This window comes from Bufo gargarizans, chromosome 4 (assembly GCF_014858855.1).
Source record: "Bufo gargarizans isolate SCDJY-AF-19 chromosome 4, ASM1485885v1, whole genome shotgun sequence".
NCBI lineage: Eukaryota > Metazoa > Chordata > Amphibia > Anura > Bufonidae > Bufo > Bufo gargarizans.
In genome coordinates, this window is record NC_058083.1 from 516,261,480 (window position 1) to 516,282,997 (window position 21,518).

Consider the following 21,518-nt stretch of genomic DNA (forward strand, 5'->3'; position numbering starts at 1 on the left):
GGTTGTGTCCCTCACTATTATAGGGTGTTCAGGTGTTATACAGTCGAGGAACGAGGATATGCGATCATCTACCATTGAGATTTTTGCATAGGCTGAGCAGTTAGGGAGAGATCCAGGTCTGTTGCAGGGCTCTCTCTTTGGTTCCTTAGTTTTGGATCCAGTCAGTCGGATCTTCATTTTGTGTCTTCTAGTTTTCTGTACACCTTCCGTGACAGAGGGACCGCGGGGATCAGAAACTTTAGTGTGCCTAAAATATCCATTTTGCACCCCTGCATGATTTTATTGTGGGGGTTGGGGGCGGTGCCGGAGGCAGGCGGTGCGGCAGGCGGGATCGCGATCCCCCGCCCGCCTCCTCTTGAAAATTCATTGGTGTTCAGTTGTTATACCAGAGTGTCAGCACATTACTGACACTCTGGTATAAACGGCTGACATCTGTGCAGATGTCAGCCGTTTAACCCTTTCCATACCGCGGTCCGTACGGACCGCTGTATGGAAAAGGTTAACTGTCAGGGAGCTCCCTCCCTCTCCCATCGGGGGGCTGCTGTGCCTTTGCAGCCCCTAGACAGGATGGGGTGACAGAGGTAGGGAGCCCCCCTCCTTACCATTCCCCGTCTGCGAAGCAGCCGGGGAAGGTTCCCATGGCAACATGACGCCTTCTCAGGCATCCTGCTGTCCATGGTGCTGAACAGATCTGTGCTAAAGGCATAGATCTGTTCAGACAAAGTGTAAGTAAAATACAGTACAAAACACTATATAGTGTACTGTACTGTATTATACAGACATTAGACCCACTGGATCTTCAAGAACCAAGTGGGTCTGGGTCAAAAAAATGTAAACAAAAAAAAAAAAGTTAAGATAAAAAAAAAAAAAAAAAAAAAAAAAAAACATTTAACACTGAATAAAAAAAAAAAATACACTACACATATTAGGTATCGCCGCGTCCGTAACGACCTGATCTATATAACGGTCATGTTACATTCACCCGCATGGTGAAAGCCATAAAAATAAAAACTATGAGAAAATTGAAATTTTGCCCACCTTACTTCCCAAAAAAGGTAATAAAAGTGATCAAAATAGTCACATGTACGACAAAATAGTACAAATAAAACCGTCATCTCATCCCGCAAAAATCATACCCTACCCAAGATAATCGCCCAAAAACTGAAAAAACTATGGCTCTTAGACTATGGAAACACTAAAACATGATTTTGTTTTGTTTCAAAAATGAAATCATTGTGTAAAACTTACATAAATAAAAATAAAGTATACATATTAGGTATCGCCGCGTCTGTATCGACCGGCTCTATAAAAATATCACATGACCTAACCCCTCAGATGACCACCGTAAAAAAAATAAAAATGGTGTAAAAAAAGCAATTTTTTGTCATCTTACGTCACAAAAAGTGTAATAGCAAGCGATCAAAAAGTCATATGCACCCCAAAATAGTGCCAATCAAATCGGCATCTCATCCCACAAAAAATGAGACCCTACTTAAGATAATCGCCCAAAGACTGAAAAAACTATGGCTCTTAGACTATGGAGACACTAAAACATTTTTTCGGTTTTAAAAATGAAGTCATTGTATAAAACTTACATAAATAAAAAAAATTGTATACATATTAGGTATCACCGCGTCCGTGACAACCTGCTCTATAAAATTACCACATGATCTAACCTGTCAGATGAATGTTGAAAATAAAAAAACGTGCCAAAAAAGCTATTTCTTGTAACCTTGCGGCACAAAAAGTGTAATATAGAGCAACCAAAAATCATATGTACCCTAAACTAGTACCAACAAAACTGCCACCCTATCCCATAGTTTATAAAATGGGGTCACTTTTTTTGAGTTTCTACTCTAGGGGTGCATCGGGGGGCTTCAAATGGGACATGGTGTCAAAAAACCAGTCCAGCAAAATCTGGCTTCCAAAAACCATACGGCGCACCTTTCACTCTACGCCCTACTGTGTGCCCGTACAGTAGTTTACAGCCACATATAGGGTGTTTCTGTAAACGTCAGAGTCAGGGCAATAAAGATACAGTCTTGTTTGGCTGTTAACCCTTGCTTTGTTAGTGGAAAAAATGGGTTAAAATGGAAAATTAGGCAAAAAAAATGAAATTCTCAAATTTCATCCCCATTTGCCAATAACTCTTGTGCAACACCTAAAGGGTTAACGAAGTTTGTAAAATCAGTTTTGAATACCTTGAGGGGTGTAGTTTGTAGAATGGGGTCATTTTTGGGTGGTTTCTATTATGTAGGCCTCGCAAAGTGACTTCAGACCTGTAGTGGTCCCTAAAAATTGGGTTTTTGTAAATTTCAGAAAAATTTCAAGATTTGCTTCTAAACTTCTAAGCCTGGTAACATCCCCAAAAAATAAAATATCATTCCCAAAATAATTCAAACATGAAGTAGACATATGGGGAATGTAAAGTCATTACAATTTTTGGGGGTATTACTATGTATTACAGAAGTAGAGAAACTGAAACTTTGAAATTTGCAAATTTTTCTAAATTTTTGGTAAATTTGGTATTTTTTTTATGCAAAAAAAATAATTTTTTTGACTTTATTTTACCAGTGTCGTGAAGTACAATATGTGACGGAAAAAAAAATATCAGAATGGCCTGGATAAGTCAAAGGGCCAGACTTATCATTAGCTTAGGTCAGAATAATGGAGTGAAAAAGTCCCCAAAAAATGCGCAAACGCTAAAACTGCGCACAAATTTGCAACTTTTTTCTGCTCTGCACTATGCTCGCCAGTTTTCTGAAAGTGGGCGTGTTTTCTTATGTAAATTAATCTCTAGACAGATTTACTATTGGGACTATAGTGAGGACCATGCTTATCTTATGAGACTTTTTAATAGAACATGCGACTTTTTCGTAAAGCTGCTTACTGACGGATAAACTGCTACCGTCAAGCCACATTTATTACAGTCTTAAAGGGCCGATCATAAATCTGACTTGGCTAAAACTGACTTTAGCCATATTTGAAAGTGGAGTGAGCTGTCAGAGTCATGATAAATCTGGCCCAAAGTGTTTTAAAGTTCTCAGCACTTAAAGTGACACTGGTCAGATTTGCAAAAAATGGCCAAGTCCTTAAGGGGTTAAGTACAGGTAAAAGTAGGCAGTACAGGGAACAAAAATGTGGAATTAAGGGGTAATTGAATACACAGTGAAAAGTTGAAATAGGGCCACCAAGGAGATATTAACCACCTCCCGACCGCCTGACGCAGGAATGCGTCATGCGGGCGGCCGGGTTATTCCTCCTGGTCGCATCGGTGCGTCCTCTCGCGAGATGCGATATTTCCTGTGAACGCGCGCACACAGGAGCGCATTCACAGGATCGGAAGGTAAATGAGTTCATCTACAGCCTGCCAGCGGCGATCATTCGCTGGCAGGCTGTAGATGCGATTTGTTTAACCCCTGAAAGGTATATCCGACGCTGTTTTGTTAACAGCGTCTGATATACCTGCCACCTGGTCCTCTGGTGGTCCCTTTTTACCAGAGGACACAGGCAGCTCTGTAAAGTAGCACCAATCACTACACTACACCCCCCCCTGTCACTTATTAACCCCTGATCACCCCATATGGACTCCCTGATCACCCCCCTGTCATTGATCACCCCCCTGTAAGGCTCCATTCAGACATCTGTATGTGTTTTGCGGATGCGCAAAACACGGACACCGCGGATCCGCAAAACACGGACACCGGCAATGTGCTTTCCGCATTTTGCGGATCTGCACATTGCCAGAATTATATAGAAAATGCCTTTTCTTGTCTGCAATTGCGGACAAGAATAGGACATGTTCTATAGGCTCTACAAAAAACGCAGTGTTCGCCCGATCAGGCCTGATCTTGTGCGCACTCTTGCGTTCAGTCCGCCCCACCGCAGTGACAATTTTTTTCTTTCTGATCACTGCAAAAACACTGTAAAATCGCTGCGGCGCTATAAAGATCACTTTTGAGGGGCATGGCGAGTTCACACAAGATTATTTTTTTGGGGCACAAGTTAGCGGAAATTGATTTTTTTTTTTGTTTTTTCTTACAAAGTCTCATATTCCACTAACTTGTGACAAAAAATAAAATCTCACATGAACTCACCATACCCCCCTCACGGAATCCAAATGCGTAAAAATTTTTAGACATTTATATTCCAGACTTCTTCTCACGCTTTAGGTCCCCTAAAATGCCAGGGCAGTATAAATACCCCACATGTGACCCCATTTTGGAAAGAAGACACCCAAAGGTATTCCGTGAGGGGCATGGCGAGTTCATATAAAATTTTTATTTTTTGTCACAAGTTAGTGGAATATGAGACTTTGTAAGAGAGAAAAAAAATAAATAAATCATTTTCCGCTAACTTGTGCCAAAAAAATATATTCTAGGAACTCGCCATGCCTCTCACGGAATACCTTGGGGTGTCTTCTTTCCAAAATGGGGTCACTTGTAGGGTATTTATACTGTCCTGGCATTTTAGGGGACCTAAAACGTGAGAAGTAGTTTGGAATCCAAATGAGTAAAAAATGCACTGTGAAATCGTAAAGATTCTCATTGGAATTTGGGCCCCTTTGCGCACCTAGGCTGCAAAAAAGTGTCACACATGTGGTATCGCCGTACTCAGGAGAAGTAGGGCAATGTGTTTTGGGGTGTATTTTTACATATACCCATACTGTGTGAGATAAATATCTCTGTAAAAGACAACTTTTCCCATTTTTTTATACAAAGTTGTCATTTTACAGAGCTATTTCTCTCACCCAGCATGGGTATATGTAAAAATACACCCCAAAACGCATTGCCCTACTTCTCCCGAGTACGGCGATACCACATGTGTGACACTTTTTTTGCAGCCTAGGTGCGCAAAGGGGCCGAAAGTCCAACGAGTACCTTTACCCTGGGTTCACACCTGAGTGTTCTGAAAGGAGCGCTCTGTATGCGCGATTGTACCAACGTTTACAATCACGTATACAGAGACAAGTGAACGCCCATTGTCGCGCGTTCCCGAAAGTCTATGTACGGGAACGCGCGACAAAACGCCCCAAAGAAGCTCAAGAACTTTTTTGAGCGTAGGGCGTTTTTCAGCACGTTCAAACGCGCTGTTAAAAGCTCAAGTGTGAACCAGGGCCATAGGGAAGCATTGGTTTTCATGTGTTGAGCGTTTCCCAGGGCGTATGAACGCGCTGTAAAACGCTCAGGTGTGAACCCAGCGCTAGGCTTTACAGGGTTGCTCAAAATTTAGCCCCGCCCAAAATGCCTGAACAGTAAACACACCCCACAAATGACACCATTTCGGAAAGTAGACACCCCAAGGTATTCGCTGAGGGGCATATTGAGTCCATGAAAGATTGAACTTTTTGTCACAAGTTAGCGGAAAGGGAGACTTTGTGAAAAAAAAAAAAAAGAATTTCCGCTAACTTGTGGCAAAAAAAAAAAAAAAAAGAATACTTCTATGAACTCGCCATGCCCCTCACGGAATACCTTGGGGTGTCTTCTTTCCAAAATGGGGTCACATGTGGGGTATTTATACTGCCCTGGCATTTTAGGGGCCCTAAAGCGTGAGAAGAAGTCTGGAATCCAAATGCCTAAAAATGCCCTCCTAATAGATACTCATTGGAATTTGGGCCCCTTTGCGCACCTAGGCTGCAACAAAGTGTCACACATGTGGTATCGCCGTACTCAGGAGAAGTAGGGCAATGTGGTTTGGGGTGTATTTTTACATATACCCATGCTGGGTGAGAGAAATATCTCTGTAAAATGACAACTTTGTATAAAAATAAATGGGAAAAGTTGTCTTTTACAGAGATATTTATCTCACACAGTATGGGTATATATAAAAATACACCCTAAAACACATTGCCCTACTTCTCCTGAGTACGGCAATACCACATGTGTGACACTTTTTTGCAGCCTAGGTGCGCAAAGGGGCCCAAATTCTAAAGAGCACCTTTAGGATTTCACAGGGCATTTTTTACGCATTTGGATTCCAAACTACTTCTCACGCTTTAGGTCCCCTAAAATGCCAGGGCAGTATAAATATCCCACAAGTGACCCCATTTTGGAAAGAAGACACCAAGGTATTTCGTGAGGGGCATGGAGAGTTCATGGAAAATTTTATTTTTTGTCACAAGTTAGTGGAATATATGAGACTTTGTAAGAAAAAATAAATAAAAATAATCATTTTCCGCTAAGGCTACTTTCACACTTGCGTTCGGGGCTCCGCTTGTGAGTTCCGTTTGAAGGCTCTCACAAGTGGCCCCAAACGGATCCGTACAGCCCCAATGCATTCTGAGTGGATGCGGATCCGCTCAGAATGCATCAGTCTGGCTCCATTTGGCCTCCGTTCCGCTCAGGAGGCAGACACCCGAACGCTGCTTGCAGTGTTTTCGTGTCCGTCTGGCCGTGCGGAGCCAAACGGATCCGTCCAGACTTAGAATGTAAGTCAATGGGGACGGATCCATTTGACTTTGACACAATATGGTGCAATTTCAAACGGATCCGTCCCCCATTGACTTTCAATGCAAAGTCAGGACGGATCCGTCTGACTAACAATTAGACTTAGATTTTTTTCGGAAGTATAATGCAGGCGGATCCGTTCTGAACGGATACCATCGTTTGCATTATAGGAGCGGATCCGTCTGTGCAGATACCAGATGGATCCGCTCCGAACGCAAGTGTGAAAGTAGCCTAACTTGTGACAAAAAATAAAAACTTCCATGAACTCACTATGCCCATCAGCGAAAACCTTAGGGTGTCTATTTTCCGAAATGGGGTCATTTGTGGGGTGTTTCTACTGTCTGGGCATTGTAGAACCTCAGGAAACATGACAGGTGCTCAGAAAGTCATAGCTGCTTCAAAATGCAGAAATTCACATTTTTGTACCATAGTTTGTAAACGCTATAACTTTTGCGCAAACCAACAAATATACACATATTGCATTTTTATCAAAGACATGTAGAACAATAAATTTTGAGAAAAATTTATATAGAAATGTAGTTTTATTTGAAAAATTTTACAACTGAAAGTGAAAATGATGATTACACTTACCGGTAATCAGATTTTCCTGACCCCACGACAGCACCTTAGAGAGATGGCTCCGCCCCCATCAACGTGATGTTCTCCCTTCTGATGAAGGAAGCCATCTCCGCCACTACCTTGGTAAAGATCCGAGGCGCCATGGAAAGGCCAAAGGGAAGCGCCTGGAACTGATAGTGCAGAAGACCTGACTCTGTTCTTACAGCCACCCGGAGGAATCTCTGGTGATCTGGATGTATCGGAATATGATGGTATGCATCTTTTAAATCCAGAACCGCCATATGACAGCCTGGAGATAAAAAATATATTGCTGACCGGATAGTTTCCATTTTGAATTTTCTGGCTTTCAGGAATCTGTTCAGTTATCTGAGATTTATTATTGTCCGGTATGACCCATCTGGTTTCTTCACTAGGAACAGGGTAGAATAGAAACCTTTCCCTAGCTCTGACTCTGGGACAGGAATTAACACCTTTTTGCTTGTTAATTTTTTTATTTCTTGCAGCATTACGAGAGAAGATCTTGACATCACAAATCTTTCTGAAGAACATCTCAAGAACTCCAATCTTAGACCCTCCCGCAGAAGACCTATCAACCATTTTCCTGCCATCTTCTCCCAAGCAGGAAGGAAGAATTTTAATCTTCCTCCTACTGGGATCATGGCGTCATTGCTTTCCCTGTTTTTCCATACGAGCTGTGGCTGATCTAAAACAAAAAACCTTTACTCCCGGATCTAGGCCTTGCTCTCTATCCCCCGTCTGCTTCTTAATTTGAAATCTTGACGGGTTCCGAAAGGGCCGTTTATACTGCTTGAACTGAGTGAAGGACTCCTGGGGAAATTTTTTCTTCCTATCTGCCGCTTTCGAGTAAAGAGTCAAGTTCAGACCCGAAAAGAAACTGGCCATCACAGGGAATGCTACATAGCCTGAGCTTGGACGGCATATCTCCCCCTTTCCAATTTTTAAGCCACAAAGCTCGTCGCGCAGAATTGGAAAGGGATGTGGCTCTAGCTTCCAGCCTCACCGCGTCCACCGAGGCATCCGCAATAAAGTCTGCGGCCTTTTGAAAAGTGGGTATAGATGCCAACAACTGCTCTCTAGGGCAGTTATCCCTGATCTGCCCCTCCAGTGTATTTAACCACAGTGACATAGACCTCGCAACAACAGTGGCAGCTATACTAGGCCTGAAAGCAGCCGCAGAAGATTCCCACGAATTCTTAAGGGAAGAATCTATTCTCTTATCTAAGGGGTCCCTTAAAAATCCCATATCCTCGAAAGGCAAGGAGGATCACTTAGAAATGGCTACATCCAGTTTTGGGGCCTTGTCCCAAGATGTAGAAGCCTCTTCCTCAAAGGGGTACTTCCGTTTAAAGGTTTTAGAGATAAATGGCTTCTTATCTGGCTTTTTCCACTCTTTCTCTATTACCGCTGACATAGATCTATGGACAGGGAAACATCTACTCTTCCTTTCCCTAAGCCCCTAAAACACAGCATCTTCTACAGATCTATCCTCTTTGGTATCCTCTAACTCCAGGGTAGATCGGATGACTTTTAATAATTTGTCCGTATCTTCTGCTGGAAATAGGAACTTCCCTTCTCTTGTATTATCTTCAGAAGAGGAGGAATCATTAGAGTCCCCATCCCCGGAGAGAGATTCACTATCTTCTGATTCCACGTCAGATTCCTGCCTCACCGCTCTTCTCCTCCTCCTACCGGCTTTCAGGGACATTTTAACTTCGGACATAATAGATTTGAGATCTTTCAGAAGACTCGGAGTCTCCTCAGCCACCGTCTTCTCAATGCACTGCTGACAGAGCTTCTTAGTGTAAGAAGAAGACAGCGAGCACTTGCAGATAGGGCATTCCTTATTCTTTTTCTTGGCCACCACCTTCTTAGGCACCGTCTAAGAAAAGGGAACATACCCATATCTAAGGAAACAGCCTAAACCCTTTAAGGACCAACATTAGGACTCACAATACCGGCGGCAGGATCTCAATATCTGCACTTTCAGACCTCCTTTCTTCATCCATAATAGTAGGTAAACCTGCACTGATAAAACATTGCCAAAGTTACCCTTCTGTCACCAAGTGCCCCTCTCACCTGAGAGATACACAGCTTCCTGCAGACCCACCACGCCACAGACACCACTGGGACAGAACTTGGTCAACCTTCCTTTCTTTCTTTCTGGTACCCTGAGCTCAGTAATCGGGGATCCAAATAACTCAAGACGCTTCCATACCTGAGCAGGGCTTTTTAAATTTGCCGGGATGCTGAACTTCCGGTCACCTGACCGGAAGTGCACGGCCGTGGAACGCACTTCCTGTTTGGACGCCATCACCCAGTGTCTACATCCTGTGGCGTCCTGGCTGGTCTGCAATATCCTGGGGCCTTCTGGCCACACTCAACGCGTCGGTGCGGTCCTCCTCGCCTGAGGGACCGGCACCTTCTGCCCCTGTGGACCGGGATCCCCGCCATCTCCGTCCCGCTACCCAACACCTGTGGGCGAGGAATGACACAGGCAGGTACAACACGCCGCCGCTGACCCTCCGGCATCTACCGGGGCTTCCAGGTCAGGACGACCAAACTGCAGGCTCCCGTACCAGGACAGGAAACCTCACTGAGGTGGGAGAGTGGCTCCACCTTTTTATGCTGCAGGTTTCCTGTCCTGGGGGCGGAGCCATATCTCTAAGGTGCTGTCGTGGGGGAGGGGAAAAAATGACTTTTTTTGCAAAAATTTTGGGCAATTTCGATTAATAACAAAAAAAAGTAAAAATGTCAGCAGCAATGAAATACCACCAAATGAAAGCTCTATTAGTGAGAAGAAAAGGGACCAAGCAATAAACCGTGAAAGTAGTGTAGTGCAGAATTATAAAAAGTGGTCTGGTCATTAAGGGAGGAGGCCGCTCCATCCTCAGTGCGCCTGCGCCGGGTGTAGATATGACGTCATCGGCGCAGGCGCACTGAGGATGGAGCGGCGCGAGATCTTGATAGCAGACAGGGCCAGCCAGAGGACGATCGCATTCGCTGGCCCTGTCAAATCAACATGCGGAGGGGGCGTCTATATGATAGGAGGATGCGGCTGCTACCAGCAAGTAGCCGCCCTACTTGCTGGTAGACAGGTGATTTACATATTATAAAAGTACATTTCATTCATGATCTACTGAACCAAAATGACTAATAACATTATATATTCATATATTGCTGTATAGGGATTATAAGAAGCCAAAAAAAAAAAAAAAAAGAGTTTAGTGGGGTGACAGAAGCCCTTTAAGCTAGGGGAGCTGAGGTGGTTAAAGGGGCGGTCACAGTGAAAGTCACAGTTAAAGGGGCGGTCACAGTGAAAGTCACAGTTAAAGGGGCGGTCACAGTAAAAATCACTGTTAAAGGGGCGGCCACTGTTAAAGTCACCGTTAAAGGGAGTCTGTCAGCACATTTACCCGTTTTTAACAGTTCCCATAGCGCTGTAGCCGCAACATAGATGATTAAAACGGTACCTTTATATGCTTTTGTGGACTTGTAAAACTGTCAAAAACGAACTTTGATGCATATGTAAATGAGGGCTCGCAAGTGCCCAGGGGCGGCGTCCACCGCGTTGGTGCCCAGGCAGCTCTGCCTCTTCGGCTCTTATCCCCGCCCAGCTCTTCCTCTGCCCGCCCATCTGTTTTCTCTCCCCCTCAGCGAGATCCCACGCCTACGCGCTGACTTCCTTGGTCGGGGCATGCGCACTGTGATGCCCATTGCTGGCACGGCATCGCAGTAGGCAGGTTGTGTCAAGGCAGTTTCGAGCAAAGTGCGCCGGCCGGCGCATGCGCACTTCGCTTAACGAGGCCGCTGCCAGGAGTCCGCACGGGCGCATCAGGTTATACCAAGTGCGCACTCGCGGGATCTGGCTGAGGAGGCGGCGATTTCAATTCAAAAGGCGGCGCTAGGCACCAAAAGGAGATGGCTGCAGCCGGGCACCCTGCATCATGAGACGTCCCCTTGGACACATTTGTGACATGAGTGACAGGTGATATAAACCTGTTTTATATGATTATAGAGCCACAGGCGCATTTGATAAGGTCACTTTAGGATTCTGTGTATTAGTAGGGACCTCGCCATATGTTTAGGTTATAGGTCTAAATTCTGATGACAGAATCCGTTTAACTGCTTAAAGGGGCGGGCACTGTGGAGGTCCCTGTTAAAGGGGCGGGCACTGTGGAGGTCCCTGTTATAGGGGCGGGCACTGTGGAGGTCCCTGTTAAAGGGGCGGGCACTGTGGAGGTCCCTGTTAAAGGGGCGGGCACTGTGGAGGTCCCTGTTAAAGGGGCGGGCACTGTGGAGGTCCCTGTTAAAGGGACGGGCACTGTGGAGGTCCCTGTTAAAGGGGCGGGCACTGTGGAGGTCCCTGTTAAAGGGGCGGGCACTGTGGAAGTCCCTGTTAAAGGGGCGGGCAGTGTGGAAGTCCCTGTTAAAGGGGCGGGCACTGTGGAGGTCCCTGTTAAAGGGGCGGGCACTGTGGAGGTCCCTGTTAAAGGGACGGGCACTGTGGAGGTCCCTGTTAAAGGGGCGGGCACTGTGGAGGTCCCTGTTAAAGGGGCGGGCACTGTGGAGGTCACTGTTATGGGGGAAACTGTTGATATCTTTTTACAACACACGGAAATATAAAAGGAAATAGATGAAATATACCCGTGCGAAGCCGAGTCCTTCTGCTATTAATTATATATTGGGGATCCCCAGGTTTACCGGCATAATTATACTCAGATATACCCAGGTTATACCAGCATAGTATATACTATAATACACAGGAGGATGACTATGTATATACCTGCGCTGTACATATAGATTACACTCAGATAGACCCAGGTTATACCAGCATAGTATATACTATAATACACAGGAGGATGACTATGTATATACCTGCGCTGTACATATAGATTACACTCAGATAGACCCAGGTTATACCAGCATAGTATATACTATAATACACAGGAGGATGACTATGTATATACCTGCGCTGTACATATAGATTACACTCAGATATACCCAGGTTATACCAGCATAGTCTATACTATAATACACAGGAGGATGACTATGTATATACCTGCGCTGTACATATAGATTACACTCAGATAGACCCAGGTTATACCAGCATAGTATATACTATAATACACAGGAGATGACTATGTATATACCTGCGCTGTACATATAGATTACACTCAGATAGACCCAGGTTATACCAGCATAGTATATACTATAATACACAGGAGGATGACTATGTATATACCTGCACTGTACATATAGATTACACTCAGATAGACCCCGGTGCTGCTCCTGTAGCTCAGTCAGTCCCTGGGCAGCCTAGTGCCTAGTGGGCTGAGTGCTGGCGGAGGCTGACTGTGCCTGGCCGAGAGAGCTGGCGGTGAAGGGGTTAATGCCCCCCCTGCCCCAGTAATCCTGACAGACAATGGCGGTGACTACACACCTACCTGCCCTGCTGGACACAACATGTACCCACCTAGAATGTATGGGCTTCTGAGAGGATGTAGCCCCGCCCCCAAGTTGTTCTAAAATCTAACGTTTTCCACAAAACCTCCCTGACTGTAAACCTGTCCCTAATCCTGACCCCACAGGAGACCGCACAGAACACGGAGAGGACGCCCCGCAGCCCAGCACACAGGACACTTACCTGAACCCCACTTATCACCACCACATATCTCAGAGTCACATTACGTCACCGAGGGTAGATGCTAGAACGGAGCTGTTAGAGGGAGGTCAGTGACGTCACTGGTCACATGCTCCTTCGGGGTCACAGGACCAAATGTGGGAGGTGCTGACAAACCCGGACTGCAGGAGCTTGTTGAAGGGGGAGGGGCTGTGTGTGCCAGGGGGAGGGGCTGTGTGTGCCAGGGGGAGGGGCTGTGTGTGCCAGGATGTGGTGCAGTACTGGAGTACACAGAGCTTCATGGGGAGCGGGGGAGGGGCGGCATATGCAGCTCATATATGAGGGGCAGTGGGAGTCATGGAGTGGAATCTGGTGCAATTACAGGGGTTACAGTACAGAACCGGCTCTAATCTGGGGGCCATGAGGGTGCAGGTTGGGGGGGGGGGGATGGGGTGTAGATCTGTGATGAGGGGACATAAGGTGTAGATCTTTGAGTGTAAAGTAAGGTGTGATGTCAGTGGTCACGTGACTTTGCTACTACTCACACATTGTGGAGAGCTATGGGTAGCGGGCACAGATGGGAAGGGGCCAGTGATGGCGACCTGTTTGGTGGTTAGTACTGTCTGTACCTTGGGAACAGTTCGCTGGAGGGGCTCGAGCAGCAGTCGGTGGGTGCAGGGTGCAGACAATGGTCTGTAGATCTGATGTCCGGTCTGTGTGAGAGAAGGGGCACATGGTGAGAATTGTGTGTCTGTAGGACACCTGGTCAGACAGTAGTACTGGGGGAGCAGTCTAGCCAGATGGGGTGTCCGGGGGTGCAGTCCCTGGTGTTGGGGCCTATGGGGTCAGCAGGGAGTATTGGGTGGGAGCTATTAAGATCAGACAAGGGGATCTCGTGCTGCTGTCTGTGGGAAAGGGGAGGCATGACGAGTGGCCCTGGCAATGTGGGGGTCAGTGGGTATATGGGATGGGGGTGGGTATGTCCTGCTGTTAGCTACAGTAGGGTGGCATGAGGAGCGGTCCTAGGACTTTTTAGTGTAGTCTGTAAAGTCAGGGGCCGTCTGTTGTAGTATGTTTATGGGGTATAGGATCTACACCGTCTGGAGTAGGGGGTGTCGCTGTGAATTGGCTCAAGGCAGTTACAGGGAGTTGTATGGCATGTATGTCTGGAGTGCGGCTCCTAGGTTTGGGCTTCATGTGGTCTGGGGTTTACTGGCTCATCTTAAATGTTCTACTTATGTGGCTGTGTGGTGACATGTTTGTGTTTTTGCACCCCATAGATCTTATTACTGGGAGCTGAATGGCACAAGAGAGCCAGGGGAGAGAGGTGCTCCTGCGCTGGGTCCTGTACAGGCAGAGAGGGGCGCTCCTGCGCTGGGTCCTGTACAGGCGGAGAGGGGCGCTCCTGCGCTGGGTCCTGTACAGGCGGAGAGAGGCGCTCCTGCGCTGGGTCCTGTACAGGCGGAGAGAGGCGCTCCTGCGCTGGGTCCTGTACAGGCGGAGAGAGGCGCTCCTGCGCTGGGTCCTGTACAGGCGGAGAGGGGCGCTCCTGCGCTGGGTCCTGTACAGGCGGAGAGGGGCGCTCCTGCGCTGGGTCCTGTACAGGCGGAGAGGGGCGCTCCTGCGCTGGGTCCTGTACAGGCGGAGAGGGGCGCTCCTGCGCTGGGTCCTGTACAGGCGGAGAGGAGCGCTCCTGCGCTGGGTCCTGTACAGGCGGAGAGAGGTTTAAAGGGAGGTTTACATTTCCTCCCCTTCCCTCCATCACCAGTGTTTTTCCTGTCCTGCCAGGGAACGAAGTTCAGAGAGGTGCTGGGAGACCCTCTGGGGTTTTCTGGCTGAACTTTATTTTTACTATAACTATATTAATTTTTTCATGGATCCGCTTACTTTTATCAGATTGGGGGTCGGATCCAGGGCCTGGCTCTCCCTCCATCAAGGTCTGTGCCCGGGACCCAACTGTGGGGTCCCCAGTGAAGCTCCCTGTTGCGGCGGCCTAGGTGGATTATATGCACAGCGGCATGGGCAGTGGTGACGTCATGTCCAGCGTCCCAGGCCCTGGTGCGGGCCACATGGATATATAGCGCACAGTCTTCTGAGAGTGCAACACAATTAGTGAAAGCAGCGTGGACGGGACTACTGCAATTAGCCCCCCTACCACGCCAGGCTCAGGACAGGAGCCTGCCACCATACAGGGAACAGTGAGTAGCCTGACTTCAGGCCCCCTCTTGTGCTGGATACCCTGCTGTGGCTGACCCTTCTCTCCTTTGTATTTTCAAGGAGAAAAGTAGTCATCCTCCTCAGCTAAATTACAATCCAGGAAATGTGGGTTATGCTCCAAACGTTTACCTTCATCTGGGTCTAAGCCCCTCTGTAAAGAGTGTACAGCTGAAGTAATTAGAGGGAAACTCTAAACGTGGATAGTGACTCTTTGTACCCGGATCTGCCTGATCCTGAGGTTAGTTCAAAACTGCTTGATTTGGATAAAGATAATGAGTATAAAAGGTTATTTTTTTAACCCAGATGATATTGAAGAGCTTATTAAAGCAATCGGAGCAACTATCCAAATGGAAATTCCTAGGAAACCTAAATCCGCACAGAAAGAGATTTTTGGGAGACTGGGGGAGCGATCCAGATCAGTATTTCCAGTGCCTGATAATGTGCTTAAAAGCAGAATGGCAGAAACCAGAAAAGGGTTCCTTTATTCCCCTTAGGATTAAAAGGCACTTCCCATTTGAGGAGGAGTGCACAGTGCTTCCCTAAAAGACCCCATGGAAAGAAAAGTGGAGAGTCTTCTAAAAAGAACCTGGGAGGCCACGGCAGCATTATTGAAGCCGGAGCTAGCTGCGACTTCAGTAGCCTGAACTCTAAATGTCTGGCTAGAACAGGTGAAGCTTCTTCTAGTAAAAAAAAACTCCAGAGGGATCAGATATTTGGTAGCCTTCCAGTACTAAAGATGGCGACCAGTTTTTTATCTGATGCCTCAGCGAAGTCTGTTCGCCTTTCTGACCGCACGGCAGTACTATCCAATACCAAGGCCTGGTCGGGTTGCATGGCGTCTAACAATAAGCTAATTTCCCTACCCTTCCACGGTCAATATGTGTTCAGTCCAGACCTTGACAAGATCTTGGAGAATGCCACTGATAGAAAAAGGGGGTTTCCGGAGGGCAGATCTCGCTCCAAGAGACAAATTTTTTCGTGGCTAAAAATACCATTGTGATGAAAAACAAGGTAAAGGAAAGGCAGGGAGGTGGAGCTATGCAAAGGGGAAAAAGGGCGAAGTTTACTCTTTAATCGCAGAAAGGATCTAAAGATCTAAAAAAAAATATATATACACCGATTCCAGAAAACGCCAGTATGCACAATCGGGGAAGGCATGAACATTTTAGGAACCCTGTCCTCATGTATATGCGCAGTAGCTTGGGCCACTTCAATACGAGACCCCTTCAGCAATTTACCCTCAAAAGTTGGAACAGGTCTCAGATGACTGGAACAAAATAATATCCTCTGACCAAGGAAGTCAGAAAGTCTCTGAATTGGTGGCGTCAGAACAAGAACCTGGAAAACTGAAGTCAGCTGTTTCCCTAACAACAGACGCAAACTCTTGAGGCTGGGGAGCTCAGATAGACCAAGAAGTATTTCAGGGAATCTGGACCAACTCCATAAGACCTCTTTCATCCAATTACAAGGAAATAAGATCGATTTCAGAAGCCTTGAAAGGGGCACAAAGTCACTTAAAATGGTGGGATGGTTACTGGTATAGAACAGTATGCTATTTTGGTCAGTGTCTTTTATATATAGATCAGTCACGATCCTATTATCTTCACTTTTAATCCCCACGTATCAAGGAAGAAGATCCGATGTCTGTCAAAATGACGCCAAAGTTGGGGGAAGGTTGAGAAGCTTTCTATCCCAGTGGCAATCCATTACCCGGAACCCCTGGGCCTTGGACATTATAAGGAACGGTTACAGGATAGAATTCTCCTCAACCCCTCCAAAGAAATTCAGAATAACCTCACACAGCCAGAGCGTGTTAGAAAAAATTTGGCAGGGAGTCCTAGAATTAATAGACTCAAAAGTGGTAACAAAAGCCCCCGAGCTAGAAAAGGTTATTATTCAAACCAACGGGTCTTCCCATACCATTATAAATTTTAAAGGGTTAAACAAAGCCATTACCTACAGAAAATTCAAAATGGAGTCTATTTCTTACCATATCCCTCTAATCAAAAACGGAGGCTTCATGTCATCCATAGATCTAAAGGACGCCTATTACCACGTCCCCCATACACGTCAATTCTCAAAAATACCTCAGATTTGCGTTAATAGACAACGCCGGTGTGGTAAATCATTTTCAGTTCACTGTTCTACCCTTCGGGATATCTTCCGCCCCAAGGGTATTCACAAAACTGGTAGTGGAAATGATCTCCCCTCTCAGGTCAGAAGGATTGAACATTTTTCCATACCTAGACGACTTCCTTTTATAGGCAACTCAGAGCCAGAAACATTGAGTCAAGCGGATTACCTAATTCACAAATTCACCAGTTTGGGCTGGTTAATAAATCGCTAAAAATCTTGTCTAGCACCATCCACTCAAAATTCCTAGGGGTGATGCTAGATTCTATTACCCAGATGACATCACTACCAAAAGAAAAGTTGGAATCATTCAGGGGAAAGATAAAGAGTTTCCAATCCCGAAGTCGGTGTTCTATCAAGAGTGCCATGAGCCTTCTGGGAATGATGACCTTCTGCATCACCGCAGTGGCATGGTGCCAGGCCCATACCAGGATAACTCAATCCTGGATACTAGGGAAGTGGGACAGAAAACAACCTTCCCTAGAGAAAAAGATAACTATCCCTTTTCGCGTAAAATCTGATTTAAATTGGTGGACGGAAAAAAAGAATCTGTCAAGGCGAGTAACCTGGTTAAAAAAATCCAGAAGTCCAGATAATTACAGACGCAAGCCGTACGGGATGGGGAGCAAAGGTAGCCTCCTCAAACTACCAAGGAAGGTGGTCAAACGAGATAAGACAAAGATCATCGAATTACCAAGAGTTGAGAGCTGTCTGGGAGACTCTAAAAGTATCCTAAGAACTATTATCAGGAAAACATCTAAAGATATTCTCTGACAATGTAACAGCTGTGGCCTACCTAAAACACCAGGAGGGCACAAGATCTCCTACGCTAGGGGGTCTGGCGGAAAGAATGTTCTCCTGGACAGAAAGAAACGTACTGTCAGTCACAACAACCCACCTAAAAGGTTCAGACAACATAGACGCCGACTACCTGAGCAGAAAAATTTTAGACCCAGGGGAATGGTCCCTAAATCAAGAAATTTTTCAGAGAATTTCCAAAAGATGGGGAGTCCCTCAAATAGACCTATTTGCGTCAAAGAACAACGCGAAGGTGGGGCGTTTCTGTTCTCTAAATCCCAGAGAAGAGCCATGGGCAGTCGACGCCTTTTCAGTAAGGTGGACCTGGAACCTCGCTTATGCTTTTCCTCCCTGGGCCCTAATCCCGCCGGTACTGCAGAAAATAACAACCGATCCTGTAACAGTAATACTGGTGGTTCCCTATTGGCCAAAAAGAAATTGGTTCCCCGTCCTGAAGGAGTTAGCTCTGGAAGAGCCATGGAAAATACCTCTCCAAAAGGACATTCTATCACAGGGTCCCATCCTTCACCAAAATCCCAGCCTGTTCAAATTATCAGCATGGATCCTGAACGCGAGATCTTAGAGAGTAGAGGTCTTTCAGATAAGGTTATTAATGCACTAAAATCCAGCAGGAAAAGTGTTATTTCTGCAATCTATCTCAAGATCTGGAAAAAACACTGCAGTTGGCTGGCACAAGGCTCACCAATAAATTCTACCCCGAATATCGAGAAGATTTTAGATTTTCTCCAGAGGGGGCTTGATATGGGCCTCAGACCCAGTACACTAAAGGTACAGATATCCACTTTGGGGGCATGCTATGATACAGATCTAGCCAGCCATAGGTGGATAAGAAGATTTGTAAGACCTGCTTCTAGATTAAGGCCATCTATAATGTCAAGGATTCCCCAGTGGGATTTAAACCTGGCCTTGAAGGGCCTAATGAATTCTCCATTTACTCCCTTACAGGACATTTCAATTAAACATCTTACTTTCAAAGCTGCATTTTTAATAGCTATAACATCAGCTAGACGCCTGGGAGAGCGTCAGGCTCTCTCCTACCGAGAGCCCTATCTCTCTATCTTTCCAGACAGGATAGTTTTGAAACTGGATCCGGGTTTTCTTCCGAAAGTCGTCACGGATTTTCACAGAGACCAAGAAATCGTCCTCCCCTCTTTTCCAGAGGATGTGATCATCTAAGGAACAATTTCAACTCCTGGATGTCAGGGAGACCATAATACAATACCTGGCGACAACAACATTTTTTCGAAGGGATGACAATCTCATTCCGTTTGCTGGACAAAACAAAGGTAGAAAAGCATCCAAGGCTTCTATAGGTCGTTGGATTAAGTCAACTATATCCTGCTGTTACCAAATGTCAGGCCTTACTAGACCCACAAATATAAGAGCCCATTCCAAAAGAGCAGTGGCTTCTTCATGGGCTGAAAGAGCAGGCGTTTCCCTAGACAAGATCTGTAGGGCTGCCACCTGGTCTAATGTAAATACATTCATAAGACATTATCGTATTGATGTGTCTGCTTCTGCTGATTTGACCTTTTGGACAGAAGGTCCTGCAAACAGTCTCCCTCCCTTCTAAGTAATCTGATAGTTCTCATGGTTAAGCCATCATGGTGGACGAAATGGAAAAACCGTAATTAGACTTACCGGCAATTCTGTTTCCTTGAGTCCACGATGACTGCTCGGAAATTACCCCCTGAGATTATAAGAGGGGCTAGAGTATGAAATAATACAAAAAAATATATATATATATATATATATATATACAGTACAGACCAAAAGTTTGGACACACCTTCTCATTCAAAGAGTTTTCTTTATTTTCATGACTATGAAAATTGTAGATTCACACTGAAGGCATCAAAACTATGAATTAACACATGTGGAATTATATACATAACAAAAAAGTGTGAAACAACAGAAAATATGTCATATTCTAGGTTCTTCAAAGTAGCCACCTTTTGCTTTGATTATTGCTTTGCACACTCTTGGCATTCTCTTGATGAGCTTCAAGAGGTAGTCACCTGAAATGGTCTTCCAACAGTCTTGAAGGAGTTCCCAGAGATGCTTAGCACTTGTTGGCCCTTTTGCCTTCACTCTGCGGTCCAGCTCACCCCAAACCATCTCGATTGGGTTCAGGTCCGGTGACTGTGGAGGCCAGGTCATCTGTCGCAGCACCCCATCACTTTCTTTCATGGTCAAATAGCCCTTACACAGCCTGGAGGTGTGTTTGGAGTCATTGTCCCGTTGAAAAATAAATAATGGTCCAACTAAATGCAAACCTGATGGAATAGCATGCCGCTGCAAGATGCTGTGGTAGCCATGCTGGTTCAGTATGCCTTCAATTTTGAATAAATCCCCAACAATGTCACCAGCAAAGCACCCCACACCATCACACCTCCTCCTCCATGCTTCACAGTGGGAACCAGGCATGTAGAGTCCATCCGTTCACCTTTTCTGCGTCGCACAAAGACACGGTGGTTGGAACCAAAGATCTCAAATTTGGATTCATCAGACCAAAGCACAGATTTCCACTGGTCTAATGTCCATTCCTTGTGTTCTTTAGCCCAAACAAGTCTCTTCTGCTTGTTGCCTGTCCTTAGCAGTGGTTTCCTAGCAGATATTCTACCATGAAGGCCTGATTCACACAGTCTCCTCTTAACAGTTGTTCTAGAGATGTGTCTGCTGCTAGAACTCTGTGTGGCATTGACCTGGTCTCTAATCTGAGCTGCTGTTAACCTGCGATTTCTGAGGCTGGTGACTCGGATAAACTTATCCTCCGCAGCAGAGGTGACTCTTGGTCTTCCTTTCCTGGGGCGGTCTGCATGTGAGCCAGTTTCTTTGTAGCGCTTGATGGTTTTTGTGACTGCACTTGGGGACACTTTCAAAGTTTTCCCAATTTTTCGGGCTGACTGACCTTCATTTCTTAAAGTAATGATGGCCACTTGTTTTTCTTTACTTAGCTGCTTTTTTCTTGACATAATACAAATTATAACAGTCTATTCAGTAGGACTATCAGCTGTGTATCCACCTGACTTCTCCACAACGCAACTGATGGTCCCAACCCCATTTATAAGGCAAGAAATCCCACTTATTAAACCTGACAGGGCACACCTGTGAAGTGAAAACCATTTCAGATGACTACCTCTTGAACCTCATCAAGAGAATGCCAAGAGTGTGAAAGCAGTAATCAAAGCAAATGGTGGCTACTTTGAAGAACCTAGAATATGACATATTTTCAGTTGTTTTTACACTTTTTTGTTATGTATATAATTCCACATGTGATAATTCATAGTTTTGATGCCTTCAGTGTGAATCTACAATTTTCATAGTTATGAAAGAAAACTCTTTGAATGAGAAGGTGTGTCCACACTTTTGGTCTGTACTGTGTATATATACAGACGTGGACAAAATTGTTGGTACCCTTTGGTCAATGAAAGAAAAAGTCACAATGGTCACAGAAATAACTTTAATCTGACAAAAGTAATAATAAATTAAAATTCTATAAATGTTAACCAATGAAAGTCAGACATTGTTTTTCAACCATGCTTCAACAGAATTATGTAAAAAAATAAACTCATGAAACAGGCATGGACAAAAATGATGGTACCCCTAGAAAACACAGAACATAATGTGACCAAAGGGACATGTTAATTCAAGGTGTGTCCACTAATTAGCATCACAGGTGTCT

The 21,518-nt window shown here is 45.5% G+C and overlaps 1 protein-coding gene across 1 annotated transcript in view; it reads right to left on the reverse strand.

The window, feature by feature from the left end:
- Positions 1-12,806, reverse strand: part of LOC122934020 (gastrula zinc finger protein XlCGF26.1-like) — a 38,525-nt gene extending 25,719 nt beyond the window's left edge. The window contains exon 1 of the mRNA XM_044289154.1: positions 12,691-12,806. The gene's annotated coding sequence lies outside the window, so the exon portion shown is untranslated. The remainder of the gene's footprint in view (positions 1-12,690) is intronic.
- Between the last annotated feature and the right edge of the window lie 8,712 nt (positions 12,807-21,518).